Source organism: Lonchura striata, chromosome 10, assembly GCF_050655825.1.
Source record: "Lonchura striata isolate lonStrDom1 chromosome 10, ASM5065582v1, whole genome shotgun sequence".
NCBI classification, from domain to species: Eukaryota; Metazoa; Chordata; class Aves; order Passeriformes; family Estrildidae; genus Lonchura; species Lonchura striata.
In genome coordinates this window covers 20,843,069-20,860,692 of record NC_140712.1, presented here as the reverse complement: position 1 = coordinate 20,860,692, position 17,624 = coordinate 20,843,069, and the positions used below count along the sequence as shown (strand labels likewise).

The 17,624-nt window shown below is 39.8% G+C and overlaps 1 long non-coding RNA gene across 1 annotated transcript in view; it reads left to right on the top strand.

The window, feature by feature from the left end:
• Positions 1-15,497, top strand: part of LOC110482990 (uncharacterized) — a 59,431-nt gene extending 43,934 nt beyond the window's left edge. The window contains exon 3 of the long non-coding RNA XR_002467493.2: positions 12,435-15,497. This is a non-coding gene — a long non-coding RNA (uncharacterized LOC110482990). The remainder of the gene's footprint in view (positions 1-12,434) is intronic.
• Positions 15,498-17,624: the final 2,127 nt, after the last annotated feature.

Genomic DNA, 17,624 nt, shown 5'->3' with positions numbered 1-17,624 from the left:
TTAGCCACTGAACTTAATTAACAAAATCAATCATAATTAATTCTTTCAGTGTTCACAGAGTCATCACAGACATTTCCTTTAGAGTTTTACTGTAATTTGCCATTAATGGAGAGCCAAAATAGTCAAATGATTTAGAATATATATAGAATAATGTACACCCACTGTACATAATAAGATGGCATTTTCATTGAGGAGGTGACAGAAGCATCATAAAGCAAAAAGTGCAGAGCTTGGATAGTTTGTCACTGTCAGAAAAGCTGCGTGAGTGCTTCATCTGCTCCCTTTCAGGGTATTTTGCTCTTCGCTCTCATTAAATTTAGACTCAAAACCACCTGGTACTTACGAACGAGGAACTTTCTGTACATGACTTGGGCCTTCATTTTAAATGTCACGTGTAATGCATGTGGTGGAGAAATTTCTCTGGATTTTAATAAAGGATCTTCCAAAGGCATTCCTTCTGTGATCAGACACAGAGCCTGCTGTGCTCCTCTAAAAATACGTGTCCCTGAGGTCATCTTTTGTCAGCCACTCACCACTTTTGCATGGTTAATTTCAGATTTTCCCGCTTTCCCAACAATCACACTTACTTATGGCACATTTTACAGTGAAAGTTTAGTCTCAAACTCAATCAAAAAAAATGCAACACTGAAACTGGGGATCACCTACAGTTCTCCACAGCATTTCCTTGCACCCAGATTATAGTTCCTGATACTATCCATTCATCTGCAAATGGTAAAAGTATACTTCTGCCTGGAAATGCCACTTTTGCCTCCAGGAGAACTTGCAAGACTAAATCACCAGGTAGCTGAGCTTCTGTCCTTTCATTTAATCTGCTTCTGTTATGATGGTAAAATTAATTTCATTTTTCTAAAGCCATCCCTGATCAATTGGGCTTGAATTGTGCCCTGACAACTCTTCTGAGGAAAATTCCATGAGCTCTTTCTGTTGCTTGTCACATTTCATCATTCTCTCTCAATACAATTATCTCAGTTATATTTTTGTCAAACCCAAATACCTGTTCTGACTGGGGGACACTTTACCTGGTGCTACCAGTGTTCTCTGTAGCTCTCTCTTAAGAGCTACAAGATGCTACTTAAGAAGTGCATGAAATAGAAAATGTTAATTGAGTGATTAACTTGATGAGACACAGAAGATACATTTTTAAGTATTTTGTATATGGATATATATGCTATTATTTTTAAAGGTTTACTTAGGATAATGTGATGAAGCTGGATTTTTCTTATTTTCTTTTTCTTATTTTCTTTTTCTTTTTTTTTATTTTTTGACCCAAAGAGCAATCATTTATTAGATTTTTTTTCTACATTAGTGAAAACACAAATTAGTGAGTTCTACAAGCTGAACTTTAAATAAGCCACGTTACAGCACTAGGGGTATCAAGGTTTTAAAAAAATGTGTCAAATAACCCATCAGGACAATTCCTACCTCCTCTTCTGAATGCAAGGAACAACCCATGATAGCAATCTTTCTGGTCTTCCTCCATCAATCAATATAATCCTATAAGAGTCCAAACTTAACACTAGGTACATAAGAGAGCTACTGAATTAGATAAACTCAATCATCACTGGTGATGAAATGATTATTTAATTACTGTCAGCAGCGCTTCCAATAGCACAGAGAGGAAATCCAAGAACATTGACAGTCGATGGTAATTTATTAATCAATTAAACAGTACTGCTTGGGTAAGCGTAATTTGCGCAATAAAAATTGAATTAAGTGCTTAAGTAAAAGGAGTGGCTTTTCTAACGTTAGAGGTTGTGACATACAGCAAAGGACTGAATAGTCAAAGTTTAATGCTTTACTTTCTAATCTCAGTAAAAAGAAAAACAAAAGGCTGGTGAGGCTGAGGAGGAAGGGCTGGCATTCCTTACACAGCAGTAACCACAGTGCACTGGTACCTCCAGTGCCTTCTGTGGGGTGTTTTTTAAATTTATAAGTCTAGGAAAGGTCAGACTCAGGATGTTTGTTCTGTGCTGGTAGTCAAAACCACCCCCAGTACTTAGCTTGGAATGATTTTAACAGAAATTCCCTATTTCTGAAGAGAAAATATTCTCCAGTTCTGCTGTTAACAGGCAGGATCCCCATCACAAACTGGCTGATAATTCTCAGAGCATGGCAGCCTTTGCTGTCATCCCCACAGTGCAGCACTGCACTCACAAACTCACTTCCTCCTCCGTGGGCTGCTTGTGCAATTATCCTTGCAAGGTCTTCTGCACCCATCTCTGCATCTCACTGGGCTCAGAGTCTGTCAATTCATTACTTTCATGTCCTAAAGGCATGAAGTGGATGGATGACACCCGCACTCCTGCTAATTTGATTTCTTAATTACAGAACAAATGTATATTGCTCCACTTGAAGTCGAGAGTCCCTTCAGCTAGGCACTATTAGAAACTGCTAATAAAGAACAGGGCAGGAAAAAAAAATTTAAAAGACAGAGCTTGAGAAGTCTGGTTTAACTGGCACAAATTTTCCTGGTGTATCTGTGATCAAGCAAGGCCTAGATCTGCATTCCCTATTTTAGGGTTCTCACCAATCCACTCTCTCACCCAGAGCTTTCCCTCACTGCCACTGTCTTCAAGTGACAATTGCCCATCTCTCACGATTTTCCATATCATTATTAGTACCAACCAGAAAATTAGGGTGTGCAATCAAAATATATCCACTGACATTATATCCTTGATAGGTTGAACTGTTGAGTTTTGGCCTTTCTACCACCCTAAACTGAGTTTCTCTCTTAAATTAATCTTCTCCTTGAATTTAGTCCATTAGGTCTTTGGGTTCTAGCAAGTGACTTTAGATTTAAGGCAGCACAAAAGAGAGCAGAACTGTGTCTAACCAGATCCTCACAAGATACCATCTTTACAGTCCTTTTCAGTGTTCATCCTCACTGGCTGCTGTTGATCTTTCACTTTGTCTTGCTTATCTAAAACCAATACCTATTCAAAGTCCAATCAATCAATACTACATACAGAACGATGAAAAAAGACATCCAATTCTCTTGTTTAACAACTTGTTCAACATCTATTGCTCAGAGACCTTTCAGCATCCACGCCTCCTTACTTCATGGCTATCAGCCTTTTGAATTTAAAAGAAATTAATGAGAACTTACAAGAAATAAGCAGTAGGAGCCACCCAGTTCTGCATTCCTGAGAGCAGAGGTCATGACAGAAACATCTTTAACCCTATGAAAACATTGGTTATTTGACTATCCCTGCAAGCAAAGCTGGCTTTGGCTGTAGTGGGCTAGTTTTGAGGTCTGCCACTCCATACATTATAAGGAACAGCTGCCCTCTTTTAATTTTGCACATTAGCTTAATTAATAGGTACTTTAAGAGAGCCCAGAACTTCTCACAAGATGCTGAAAATCAAAGCACTGATACTGCTCTGCTGCAGCCTTGGTAGGAAATTAATTCCAATACAAAGAGGGAAGAGTTCCAACAGAGCAATACCAGGTGGGACAGGCTAATTTTGTCATCTAATAAATGTCACATGGAAGAACAGCCTCAACCCAGCAGAAGTAAACTCTATCTAACAGGTCTGATTTTATTTATACATGCAACAGTACTATTTAAAACAGTGCTTCATAGTCAGGCTATCATGGATTTATACAACAGGCCAGATCCTACCCTCTCTTTGAGATTTTAAATTCCTATAAAGTAACACTGGAGTTTAGTTACATAAAAGTCTTTTCAGGCCTAACTGAAAAGCAGAAGACAATTTAGTAATGAGATTCGGGACTTGTTTCATATGCCTGAGGCTTAAGATAATTTTGCAAGTAGGTTTTGGATTTTTGTTCTTTTAAAGCAAATTAGACAATGTTGGCAAAATTCGTACTCAGGCTTTTCCCTAAATATGCAGTTTCAACCTAATATCTCTGTCCATAAGATCTGATCTTTTTTTTATGATCAGAGCCAGGTCTCGAGGTCTTACAAATGGCATCCCAATTAACAGAACAGCCATCACAGCTTGAAAACCTCGTTATTAAAAAACAAAAACAACCCAGTTCCCAAGTGCTGACGGCTTTAATGTGGCTGTCACCAGCAAAGGAGCTTAGATATGGATATAAAATAAAAGCACCTACAATTTCTTTCCTCCTTTTCATGGATACATTAATACTGTGCTGGAGGCTGATCTGGCTAACAAGTTCTGAGCTTGGAACTGAGGTTATTAATGTCACTGTTAAGATTTTTTTTTATATTGAATCCGATCTGTCTTATATCCAAGAGTGTTTTCTATTGAATAATCCACTCACTGAATTAAATGGGCTGTGGCTGAAAATGGGGGGATGGAGTGTGTTTTAAAATAAAAAGTGAACACATTTTGTGACCAGATACCACTTAATTTGCAAATGTGTGCTCTAGAACCATATGTTGTCTGATACAGTCAACATTCCTTGCCAAGCAGCATTTGTATCGCTGATCAAACAGTCCTGTTCAATAGCAAAAAGATAGAAAACTCTAAACTGTTACCCTCCTGCATATGCATAAGATGCTTTTCTGTCCCTTCCAAGGTGCCTTAATCAATATAATTATTTTTATGTTGCAAAAAATATTGCATAATGACTCAGTCTAAGTTGGGTCCTGGTCCTCCAAACGTATGAAATGTTATGGCAAGTGTGTCCTGCATCTTCCCTGGGCTGGCCAAATGCCTCATGTGAAGAATTTACCCAGTTTGATCCCTGTGGCCATAATAACCAAAGGAATATATAAGTGATATTTACATCCAAGCCAAAATTTAATGGATTTGAATAGAGACAGGAGCATGATTTGGGATTTTTGCACTTGGGATCATGAAAGCTCAAAAACAGGTACGGAAGAAAGGAGAAAGCAGATGTTAATAATCTCACAGGTTTCAAAATCCTTTACAGGCTAAGGAGAAATTAGGTTGTGCTGCAAAAGAGGCCTGCTCCGAATTTGTGCAGTTGCACCTACATGGAAATGCAATTTCTCACATGGCATTTTAGGCCTGACATTATGAAAATTTAAGTAGCTTGGGCTTAAATTTGAGCTCTCCAAAATCTACCAGAAAACTGAGGAGAGGAGAGTGCCCTCTGTGCTCCACCCAGTGATGCCACAAATGCCATTTATTTACCTCTTCTTCCTAAAATGGCATTTTTACTGATGGAAATTTTCATAATTAAGCTTGTGACAGCTCCTGCTATGTGGTTCATCAGCAAGGAGGACATAAAGAACAGAGAGCAGTCATTACACACCGAGCAAACTTAACTCATTAACAGTACTTGGAGTGAGCAATCTCAGACCATTACTTTTAATGGGATTAGCCTTTCTTGTGTACAAAGGCAGCACAGCTCTGTCTACTTAAAATCATTTCGGTACTCTAACGACAGGGCTACATTCATGCTAACAGGAAAGTGCTCATTCTGGCTTTGCTCCTCATTGTCAGCATGGCACTGAGCACTTCACCAGCAACAGGAACAATAACTGAGTTACTCTCAGTTTATTTTTGTCACTCTGGTCTGTGCATTTTTCTTTTCTCATTTTACAAGGCCCTACCTTTGATCATCAATGAGGAATAGGATTAGTTTACTAATTCTGTATTACTGTCAGCAAGATGGCACCGACTCAGTCCTCCACATTAAAGGGAAAAGAGACTCCTTAGAGGATATGAGGATGATGACTTTCCACGAGCTCTGAAAATCCAGCTAGCTCTGTGCATCAACACCAGCGTGATATCACTGAATAAGTGCCTCTGCATCCATGCAGCACATTCCCAACCTGAATCCAGCCACCACTGACACTTGTTAGACCTGCTTGTGCAGTGACAGAGAGAAGTGTTGGTGCTAATGAGCCAACACTTATTGCAAACAGGGCTGGTGGTACTCCCAAGGTGAGGCAAACCCAAAAGCCAGGAATGAAAATTACTGCCATCCACACAACAACACTACAACAGGTTCCCCTTGCAGCAGACTGGTAAGAATCACCATTTTTCATGTAGCATTAACTTTGATAACCCCATTGCCAAGCTCTTTTACGAGGCAATCTTCATAAGGCCAGTAATGAAGCACTGCTACTCCATGGTGCGTACAAAAATCTCTGCCCAGCACATGCACATCTGGCTACATGCAGAGAAGCCTTTAAAACCTCTCAAAATCAGGAACATTCAGACTCCAGAGCTATGTTTTTCTCCTGCACAATTGTTGGTCTTGAATGAGTGTTCAGTATGTAAATAAAAAAGTAGCATTTAAAACTCAAAATAATACCAATACAGGAGTGTCTAAGGAGCATCTGAGGGGGCAGGAATGCCTTGAAGACAAGGCATTCAAACCTAGTGAAGCATAAGCACATTTGGGAGGGAAATGCCACATAAATGAGGGCATTGACAGTCTCCCTACAGCATCCAGGTGCTTTCCAGCTCCCACATGCCACTTCTGAGGCTGGTCACTTACAGGAAGAGACTTTCAACCAACATTTGACATAAATAAATATCATTAGTAAGACACACATGCTCCACTGCTGGACAGATCTACTCTCTGTTCTGCTTTACCTACTTGTGTCTTCTCCCGTGTGTGGTGCACACAGGTTTCTAAAAATACCCCCAGCTACTCTGAATAGAAAATGCAGAGATGAAAGGATGAGTTGCAAGCTAAAAGAAGAATCAGTCAGCTGCAGCAGGAGCTAAACTGCATCCTCTGCTCACACTGGTGTTGTGGCTGGTTCAATGCCCTGTGTAAATGCTTCCCCAGGCTCAGCCAGAAGCTCCCTTTTAGGACACACTTCCCCTCACCAATGTGAAAGGGAAGAATCAGTGGTACTCTGGAATTCAGTAGTAGCTCCCCAACATATTCAGAATAGCACTATCAACCTGCAAGGTGAATAACATCATTAACTCCCACAAAAAAGGAGTTTGAACCTCAGGACAGGGACCTTTTAGTATGAGATCTGAAACCCAGACACTTAATGACTAAAATAAAAAAGTGAATCATAGATTAATTTTGGGGGTAAAGTTGGATGAAATAAAGTTTCCTGTTGTCTTTCCATTGCTGGCCTAAGAGCTTTCTCTGCCTCTAATGAGACTAGATTGCAGCACCCCACACAGAGTCAGAGATGGAATAGTTTTTAGAAAGGATTTCCACTCACAAAATGAAAGCCTTAGGAGCTCACTTCAGAGACAAGATACCAATAGAGACATTATTAACATCACTGACACGCACACAAAGGAAGCCTGAGGCTCAGAGCTCTGCCTCTGTGTGGTTAAAAATGTAGGCACTTAGCAGGGAATGAAAATTACACTGGTCCAAGGTCCAGGACTTGCCATGTTTAGTCCTGGAGTGATGCCAAAATAAGCATTGCTAGACTGGATGATCAGTGAGAGGAGGAGATTTCAAGTCTGATAGCATCAGGATTGAAAACTAACTCTTGTAAGATACTGGGGATGCAAACAGGACAGGGAGTTTCAAAAGAACTGAGAATTTCCTCCTAGAGCTGACACATTAGACCTACAGATCATACAATTCTTCATCTGCTTTGCTGCTTTTTGGTTAGCAATGCAATCATTCATTTAGGGAAACTGACTGTGGCTGAATTTTGTGGGGGTTATTTTGGGGTTTTTAATATCTGTTGCAAAACAGGCTGATGCTTTTTCTTACATGTCTGATTTAAGCATCTGCTTTCTTCTTGGACACTGAATTTGGATATTTTGCAGCAGTTCTGAAATCAGTTGTGTTCAGCTTTGAGTTGTGAGTGCTTTTGCTTTGATGACTGGGACACAGATGTTTGTGAATTATTTTGTAATCTTTTATTGTAAAATACAGACTCTACGTTTCTACAATACTGGTCTCTGTTACACCTGAAGGCTTGAAATACTAGATTGGCCAAAATCAGCCTTCCCCCTGCTTAATCCATGTTCTTTTTCACAAGGTGAAACACATTCTTTTAGAGGGGAAAATAAAAAAGGGTTGGGAGTACTTCAGTCCTTGGACAGCCCATGAATCCACCAGCTGTCAGGAAGAAAATGAAGCTAAACCTGAGGTTTCTACAGCAGCAAATGTCTAAGGACTATTCATACCTGGTCTATCAGGTAGAGATACATTATTTTTAGTATTTCCTTCTCCTTCCTGAAAGTAATGCAAATCACCACATTTAAAAATGTGACCTTGGGCTGCCCAAAGCAGGCCTCCCAACCAGAAACCCACTGGGGTACAGATGAATGTAGATCCTAAAGGGATTTTGGTGTGATGCTGAGTCCCTGCTCACGAAACATCTCTGGCATCACTCGTTTGTCACTTAGGATAGTGACTTTTGAAAACCCAGATCATTTATTACCAGTAAGTAGGGTACTCTCCACATTTTTATGGCTTTGGTTTAATGGCCCACAGAGTATTAAAAACAAACAAACAAGGCTATTTTTCACAGATGTTAAAAGATGTAGGGATCTTGCAAAGGGTTAAAGCAGTTAAATAGAAAGATATATGTTTTAACGGAGTTGTGCTTTAAAATTACTTCTAATTTATCCACTTACGAGACATGTATGGAGGTAAAATGATCAGTAGTAATGTGCAACAGAAAGATATATACTTTTTTAATTGTAGCCAAGAGGAATAAAACAGCATGGAATAACTTAATCGTTGCTAATTATAATATCACTGAGGTAATTACAATAGATTTTGATTGTCTCATTTTCACACCAGAGGAGGGCACAATACTGGCTTTTCTCTTAATACATATTTGTTTTTAGAGAAGAGCTGACAATTACACTAATTGTACTCACAGCGTGAAACTTTGTTTTTAAAGAAAAATTTGTCTACGTGTCATATGGAATAAATGCATGCTTTTTGTTTTGTTAGGTGTAAATTAAAGACATATTAATTGCTTTGTTCACTGTAACAATACAGAGATCTTCTCATGCAAGCACGACTAATTCTGACAGAGTCACATCACTTGGAAGTGTGTGACACTCCAAGTGAAAATGGCAAGAATGAACTACCACTTCTCAGTGGTTAATGTGTTTGAATAGAATATTGTCACCTGGAAGGCAACATCCAGCAGCTGTTCCTCCTCTGTGGAATCCACTTGGATGAAGTAGCAACAACCAAGACAACTGGGTCAGACACACAAGTCTGAGTTGGGTAATCTTCTCTGACTTCAGTTTGACTGAATTTGGAAGTTTAACAGCTTCCAAACTCCATCTGACCTAAGGCTCAGCACTCTTTGTCTGGCCTTGTCCAAACTTTAAATCCTCCAGAGGCAATACAGGAGATGTGAAGGTTTGCAATACCAGGCACAGCCCTTCCCTGAGCATAGGGGGGATATAACCAGCCCTGAAAGTGCTGTCACATCATGTGCACCATGAGGAACCACCAAAGAAAACCACCCTCCTAATTCACCCTACCAAAAGTCTGTACTTGACAAGTAGCATGATTTATCTTTTGTGATACTCTCACCCTTCAAACAAAGATTAAAGTAAAACCAGTGGTTTAACCTCACAAAGCTACCCTTTTCCCTTACAAATCTGAGTTTATCAGGCTCTCCTGTCTAGATCAGCAAGGCACCAAGCTTTCCATTCCAAGTCTTTGAAGCAGAGGAGCAGAGCTCTGAAAACAGGACTCACATCCACTCTGTCACACACCTGCCCTACCCAAGGTGTGACATCTGCCCTGCCACCTGAGGAGTCTGCAAAGCAAGGCAGATGAGCAGGACAAGAAATGCAGTGTGTGCCAGGTTTAAATAACCACAGCAGCATGGCTTATCTCACCTGCCAGTCCCACAGAGGTGGGAAAGCAGGCTGGATAGGTGCATTCTCCCAGCTCTGATGTCAACAGGACTTGAGATGCTCTAATGTACACAGAACAGCAGAGCCTGAGAGTCTGAACCGGACAATGATTTTACTTCTGTACTATTTAGCATTTTCACTAAGGGGAGCATGATTTGCTGCTGTAACTCACCACAACATCAGTGTTGCTAATGGAACCTCACCAGCTTTACCCACTCACACGGTGTCACCACACACCTTTCAAAGGGTGTTTGCCTCTTCTCTGATGCAAAACTCGATCACTTAATGTGCAGGATACTTCAGATGAAGTGTCCCACCAGACTAGGCCATTACCACAGAAATTTGCACCCTTCTGGTCATAACCTTTGTTTCTTCTTCCACTGTTTCCAGTCCAAAAGCAAGAACAGCAGTTGGAGTTTGTCCTTTTTTTACTCCAACAGCTCCAATGAACACACTCCACATGGGCAGAATGGCTTTAAACTGAAAAAAAGAGTAGAATCAGATCAGATATCAAGAATTTCTTCCCTGTGAGGATGATGAGGCTCTGGCACAGGTTGTCCAGAGAAGCTGTGGCTGCCCCATCCCTGGAAGTGCCCAAGGCCAGGTTGGATGGGACTTGGAGCAGCAACACAGCAAAAAACACCCAGGCCCTAAATTTTAATTTAATAGCTCCTATGGATTAGCACAAGCGAGGCAATGGTAACTCGTTTCTCTTGTCAAAAACAAAGCAAAACAAAAGCCTTTTATCTTTTAATCGATGTATGTAAAATATATATGACCAGAGCCCATGACAAAGATATCCTGTTACACCACCCCAAATGTGTCTGCAGCAGTCATGTTCCTTACTGCACAGGATGCTCATACTGAAAAGAAATAAGGAGATTTGAACTTCTTGCCACTTTAGCAAACCCCTGCCTATATATTTAGAATTAATTTTTGACTTTTATACCTGTGTTACAGATTCATATTTGCCACCAAAGACCAGCTAAAAGCAGAGAGTAGCTACAGATTTTACATACCAAGTTAATTAGCAATTCTTACCAAACAGAGTGTATCTTTTTGTCTCAGGGTTCAGCTTGGTCTCTATTAGACATATTTACGGGAAAAGTCAATGGATAAGACATTAGAGGCCAACCTCAAAGTCAGAATAAAGCAACCATAGACCTTAGAGAAGTGCTTTATTAGCCAAGAATTGGTTGGTTATTGATCTCGGTCTCTGTCTCTGGTCACAACAGCACTTACCCTAATTTTTCTAGTGTAAATATAAGTAAATTTGAATGGGTGTTGTTGAAACAATCTGTAAATCTACATTTTGTGGTTTATGTTGTAATTGTAGTTACGGGAAGGTTCAATATCTGGAGCATGGTAAGGAGACAAGGCTGTGGCATGGCAACCTCAGCTCTGCAAATATGTCCTGAAGCACTTTCTCAGAGGTTATTAAAATGACTGGAGCTATCACTCTGCTTAGAAGCAGGGAAACCACATGGGTACTCATAAGAAAGGAACTGAGAAAAAACACTGTAAAGAGAAATGTTATGCATTTAACTTCAGCTTTTCTTTTCACTGAGGTCAACCAGATAATTAAGAAAAACAGATATGCAGAGTTTCTTTACTTTTCTGCAGACAAACATTAATAAATTACTGCTTGTCTCAGCACTACCATAGTTTCCTTACTTTATTGTGCTTTTTCATTTAGTTTCATCTTTAAGATTTATTTGGAGATAATTTTCAACTTACTTCATGGCCTACTGCATAAGACCTCTCTTCTATTTGTCCTATTGGGAACACCTGTCTTGATCATACTTCTATAGGGTTAATGAGGGTTAATGACTGTTGTATTGCAGATTGATATTACCAAGCAAATTTCAAGAATAAATACCAAAATAAGTGATAGCTGTATCTGCTGCAGCACTTTTTCTCCGTTTAGGTTAACACTGAATGGACTATAACATATTGGTTTAAAAACTGCACACACACTGCAACATAAAACTGGAATTTTCACTATTGCTAAGTGCTGTTTCCTTCCAAAATTCCCATTGTTGCTCAGAATCCATAAGGCTTTTATTCACATCACAACATATTGAGAAAGAGGCAAATCCCTGTCTACAGTTTAGCCATATAATAGAAAACAGGATTTAAAAACGGGGTGGAACATTAACTTTGTTATTCCACTTCCTTTCCAGTTCCAGACCTGCCCTGCAATGTCTGCTCTCCCTGACAGAACGAAACCAGAGAATAGTCCTCATCAAAAACATAAACTGAAGCCATCAGTTGCCTACAACTGAGCACCAGCACTACTTATCTAGTCTGGACAAAATTAAATCCTGTCTGAAACAGACTGAGTTAGAAACCAGAGCTATCTGTTCAGCTGACACACGATATGTCTAAGTCAGCTCCGTGGTCTGTTTTCTGTTCCTGTACCACACTTTCCCCATTGACTTGATAATTTCCATCCTACACACAACTTCCATGTTCTACTGAAGCTTTTGTTTAACTGGAGGCTGAATGTGCAGAAGATGGGGTTTTCCCAGCAGCTCCAAGTGGGACCTGAAAACCAGGTTTTACTTCAGGGAAAACATAACACAGATTCTCAACTTCAAAACTGAGAACCGCTGCCTATGTTTTCTCCTGCCATGCTCATCTGTGTCAAACATTACTGCAAAGTAATTAAAGGATTTCTCTTACAGGTGATCTGATATGACAGGGATGAACAATGGGAAGACCACCCAGACGATGTCACACCAGTGCCAGAGAAGAACCAGAAGAAAATCTGCTTTACATTCTGAACACAAAACAGTCTTTCATTCCTCCCCACCTGCTCCCACATAAACCACAAACCACCAGCAGCAGCTGAAGTGCCTCAGACTTGGACATTCCATCTCATCATTAAAAATATTGCCTTAACTTTATGAAAAATTGCAGTGATATTTTAATTTGCTTTGAGTTGTAGGGCCTTATCACTGCCATAAGGAGCTCTTCATTCCTTATCAATAGGGTACACAGTTCTTCCAACCCATAATGCAGGCAAGGAACAATTTCTGCATAACTTCAGCAGACTCTAAATCAGCTTGTAATGAGAAAATATCACAGTCCATGATATGTGTGCAATTCCAGCTACTATTAAAAAACTAAACAAACAAAACAAATAAAAAATCCAACAAACAAACAAACCCCCAACCACAAAAAAATTTCCTCAACAACCCTTAAGGCCTCTCTAATTAGGCACTGAATTTCTTCTCCATTTCCTTGCTATGAACGATTCAATGGAAGAACTGGTTTAAGAGAATTCTACCCCATTCTCCTGCTCTCCCTGCTGTTCTTCCTGCTATGCACTGGTTCCTAAACTCGTCCAGAAAAGACCAACAGTGACTTGAACCATTAAAAGATTTGTAAGGTGGAACCTCACCTTGAGCAACTTTAGAGCTGAAGTAATTAGTGGCTGCTGTGCAGCTGAGATAAAATACTTTGTAACTTCCGTGATTATAGTTATTATTGTTCCTCTGCATCTTCCAGTGTAGTGAAAAACCATCTGGTCTTGGGAACTGTTAATGCCAGTGAATCCAAGAGAAATGAAGGGGGCTTAATATCTCACAAATGGGGCTGTTAGTACCCAGAATATTCTATGACACTGCATCACTAGCAGATATTGTTGACAGCTCACAAAATAGTATTTATATTTATTCATGCAATGCAAAGGCAGAACTCCTTCTCTGTCTGCATTTCTAATGGCTGTTAGGAGGCTACGGATGAGAATAATCACAAAACCTGAATGGAGATAATAAAACCAATAGTGTTCAAGTGCTGAAACAAAGAGAATCCCCAGTGGGGCAGTGATCTTCTGAATGACTCAAGTAGTTCTGCACAAGCCTTTGAATTTCACTTTGACATTTAAATGAAGAAAGGGAGAGAAAAGCACAGGCCAATTTCATTGATTGGTGTAACTCAGGAATCTAACATAAAAGCATTGGGATGACTCACAATGCATACAACATCTGAAACCAAACTCCATTCTTTTCAATTCCCATTTCATTAAAATAACCTCCTGTTTTCTTCTGTCATAATATCTGGCTTGAAAAACCCTGTGCAGGGGGTTAAAGCACAGCTTTTTTTTACTGGAGCTCACTGGGAGGGGAGCTGGCTGCAGTGCCCTAATGAATTTCAATTTTTTATTTTTTAAGATTATTTCAGCTGAGAATTTACCATGCATCAATTTTAAAAGTTCACAAACTCACAGCTTCCTCACAGAAAATAAAAAATTAGCCAAACCATACTGCTAATCTACTCACATAAAGACAAATTCCATCATTGACTCTTTTTCCAATCATGCAGGCAAGGTCAATAAAACTATCCCAGCTCTTCAGAGGAAGTAACCTGTGTCACAGACAGGCAGTGCAACTTATTCCTGCCCTTTTCCTACACAGTTTGTGCAGGTGAAGCTCCACTGGTGAAGGTGAAGCCGTGGCCTGAGTGGGTGTGCAGAGCCAGGCATGGTCTGGAGCTCATCTGGTCAGGCTCTCAGTGCCACAGATAAACCCTGGACTGATTCTTTAGGGGCTTTTAGGACATAGCACAACAGGTTGTAGATTAGCCTAGAACTTATTTGGTGAGGAACTTTCCCTACACAGCACATTCTTTGTTTTAATCTATTAAGTGTATATAGATTTGACTTCCACACACAGCAAATCCAAGAGCATTGCAGACCTCCTGCACTAAGACTGATACATGCAGCCACCTTTTCTCCAGTAAAGTTTGCACCTGCCCTTTCCAATACACACACACACACATACATCTATATTTGGAAGACCCTGTTTATGCTGTTTTACATGCAAACAACAGCAGTTTCAATGGAAGGAACACCTCATTCCTGCAGACCAGAGTCATCACAGTGCCTTGGTAACTTCTGTTTAAAAGTGACTTATAGGCTCTGAGACAAACTGCAGGATTGTTTCTCAGCAATCTATCCAAAAGAGTGCACTGCATTAACTTATGGAAGGTCCAGACTATGAAAACATTACAGCAAATATTTTTGCTTTACTTTTTGACTGATAACCTTCATCATTAAAATTAATGCCAGCGTAAAGTCAGAATTGTACCTATTAATACAACTCTAATTGATACTATAAGCAGCCAAAATCTCACTATGAATACAATCAATTCTGCACAGATCCTGTTCTTTATTGACTATTTGGTTCGCTGGGGATAGTATGTTTTAGCATCATTTTTATTATTTTTTTAGCAGTGATGCCACCATATAGGTCTGAGACCCTGGGGTATTTGGCGATTTAATTTCAACTTCCTGTGACTTTCCCAACATACAGAACCAATATTGGAGGATGCTGTTAGTACACAGTCCCCTTGGGTAGCTAGTTATGAAACCTGAATTGCTGCACTTAAGCAAGCCTGTCAGAATGCTTGGCCTCCTAGACACCATGGCTCCGGCTCCATCTACAAAACTTTAAGTGGCACTAGCTAAAAGTATGGAAAAAACCCATATCCTGTCTTTGCATATATAGAACAACACTACTAATGGTGTTCTGTAAGAGTGTGTGTAGGCTGGGTTAGGAAAAAATGTCAGTATTTTTCAGAGGAGAGGTCCTTTCTTGGATTCATACAAAAACATAGCTGACATTATGGGTGGGCCAATTGAATTATAAAATAAGCTCGTCTGTAAATTGACTGATATTTGCAGATGAAATTACTTCAGATTTTTTTTTATCTCTTTTGGAAAAATTCCTTGTAATCTGCATGATTTCTACCTGTACTTCTGCAAATCCTTATAGAAAGTTATAGTGGTCTCATAAAGCAGTAACTGGAACAAAGGATTTCTGCTGGTCCTTTGAATTACACCCTTCAACAACACTGCAAGAGTGTAGCAAATTTTTCCAGTAGCAAATAACATTTTTTTCTTCCCTGTTCTTACCTCCTTAAACAAAGCACCAAAGCACCAGCCAACTGTTTTGAACCCTGTTAATTAACAAAACAAATTTTCAGAGGCAGCAGGACCTCAGCTGAGCCTGTCCCAAAGACATGCGGCCACGAGAGCGGGGTCAGCCTTGAGATGTTCCAGCTCTTGTTATTGCTGAAAATTCAGAAGGCATCATGAAAACAATTGCTGTTATCACAAGGATGGCTAAATGCAGGGCACTCGTGGCTGAGGCACCTCTGCCTCGGAATTGTCATTGTCCCCAGGAGATGGAAAGCACACCAACCCTCCTGATCCGGGCTCCCAGAGCTGAGCTGATGATGAGATTCACACCTAGGTGTACCTACACAGGGAGCCAATTTCCAAGGCGTGGGCCTGCTAATGAGATTGCCCTGATGCAAAGCTGCGCCCTCAGGAAGGGAGAGGCAGCTTTCCAGAGGAGCACAGGTTACCTGGTGGAACAGAGATGGTGCTGAGGCTCTCGGGAAGAGTGTCAGGGATTCATTAATAACCACCAGCACACAGGCACTTCATCTCAGAATCACAGTGCCTCCAGCTGCAAAGAGACATCCTGTGTTTTGGCCAAGTGCTGAGGCAAAGGAAAGCACGACCAAGTGACTCAACCAAGCTTCTGTTCTCTCTTCTGTGTTTTTGGAGATTTCACACTGAAGAACTGAGCTTATCAGTGCTGCTCAGACCATAATATCTGACACATCCAATTGCAGCACGCTGTGATAAGGCTACAGAGGAAGGAGATATTTAGAGTTTGGTATCTATGTATTTTTAACAGCTTTTTTAAATTATTATGAATGCACACATCACTTAGCAGACTCAACTGCTTGCCTTAAACCTTGATTAACTAGAAGAATGCTTAACCACATATTTTTTCCTTGTTACCCAAGAGCCAGGCACAACCAAAGCACAAGAGCAAGCAGAATGTACCTGTTTGGGTCTTTCTTCTCATGCCATGTCCCCCTTCTCAAAGTCCCCTCCTTGCTACTTTTCCATGACCCACCAACCAAGTTGCCAAATTATTCTTAAATTTACACTTGCTTAATCAATAGCTCTATCAACTTCTGTGGACCCATGAGTTTTAGCATCATTTCAACACTACTCACATCAATAAATTTGACAAAAACACATCCATGAGACATTTTGGAAGTCTATTTTACAATCTACTGTCTCCAAACAATTAGCTGATAATCAGAGAAAACCAAGTCTTTTTGAGAGATGCATGTGCACACACACACTTCAGGAGTTAGATAAATCTGAAAATTTAAGGACATGTAAAGTCAGATTTTCAGCTGGTACAAATCAGCACACTCTCCTAATTTATACTGGCTAAGGATTTGACCCTTAAAATATTTTCCTGACACTTCTGATAAAGAAAGAACATTACATTTCACTTTATAATTGGACCCTATAGTTAAAAATAGCCAGATTCTTTCCTGATTAAAGAGACAGGAAGATATAAACCAGATTTATTGTCTATTAGATTTTATGTTCCATTTTCTCTTGTCACAAGAGAAGTAATTTTGTGTATATAGCCTGTCCAGCACAAAGTCATTTGTTCTCTCAGATACACTAATTCAAGCATAAATACATAGACCCATCTTAATAAGCCACACCTCCCCCCTTCATACAGTTAGGGATCCTGCCTAAATGTTTTCACATTCCCTGGATTTGCATTATTCTGTGCTGAAGTTCTTACTGATATGATCTTTACTTTTTCCCAATGAAGTCAACACCCAACTGTAAAATATTTGTGAAAAAGATGATTTTATATGGTTAGGTTTGGTTAAAATAATTAACAATATCTTCTTAATATACGTATATATATATATGTATATATTTAAAGCAACTGCTTTCACTGAAGTCAAAAGATACATTTTCTTTTTCTTTTGGGGATGAAAACTCCTTTTTATTTCCTTTGGTGCACATGTGGGGAAGAAGC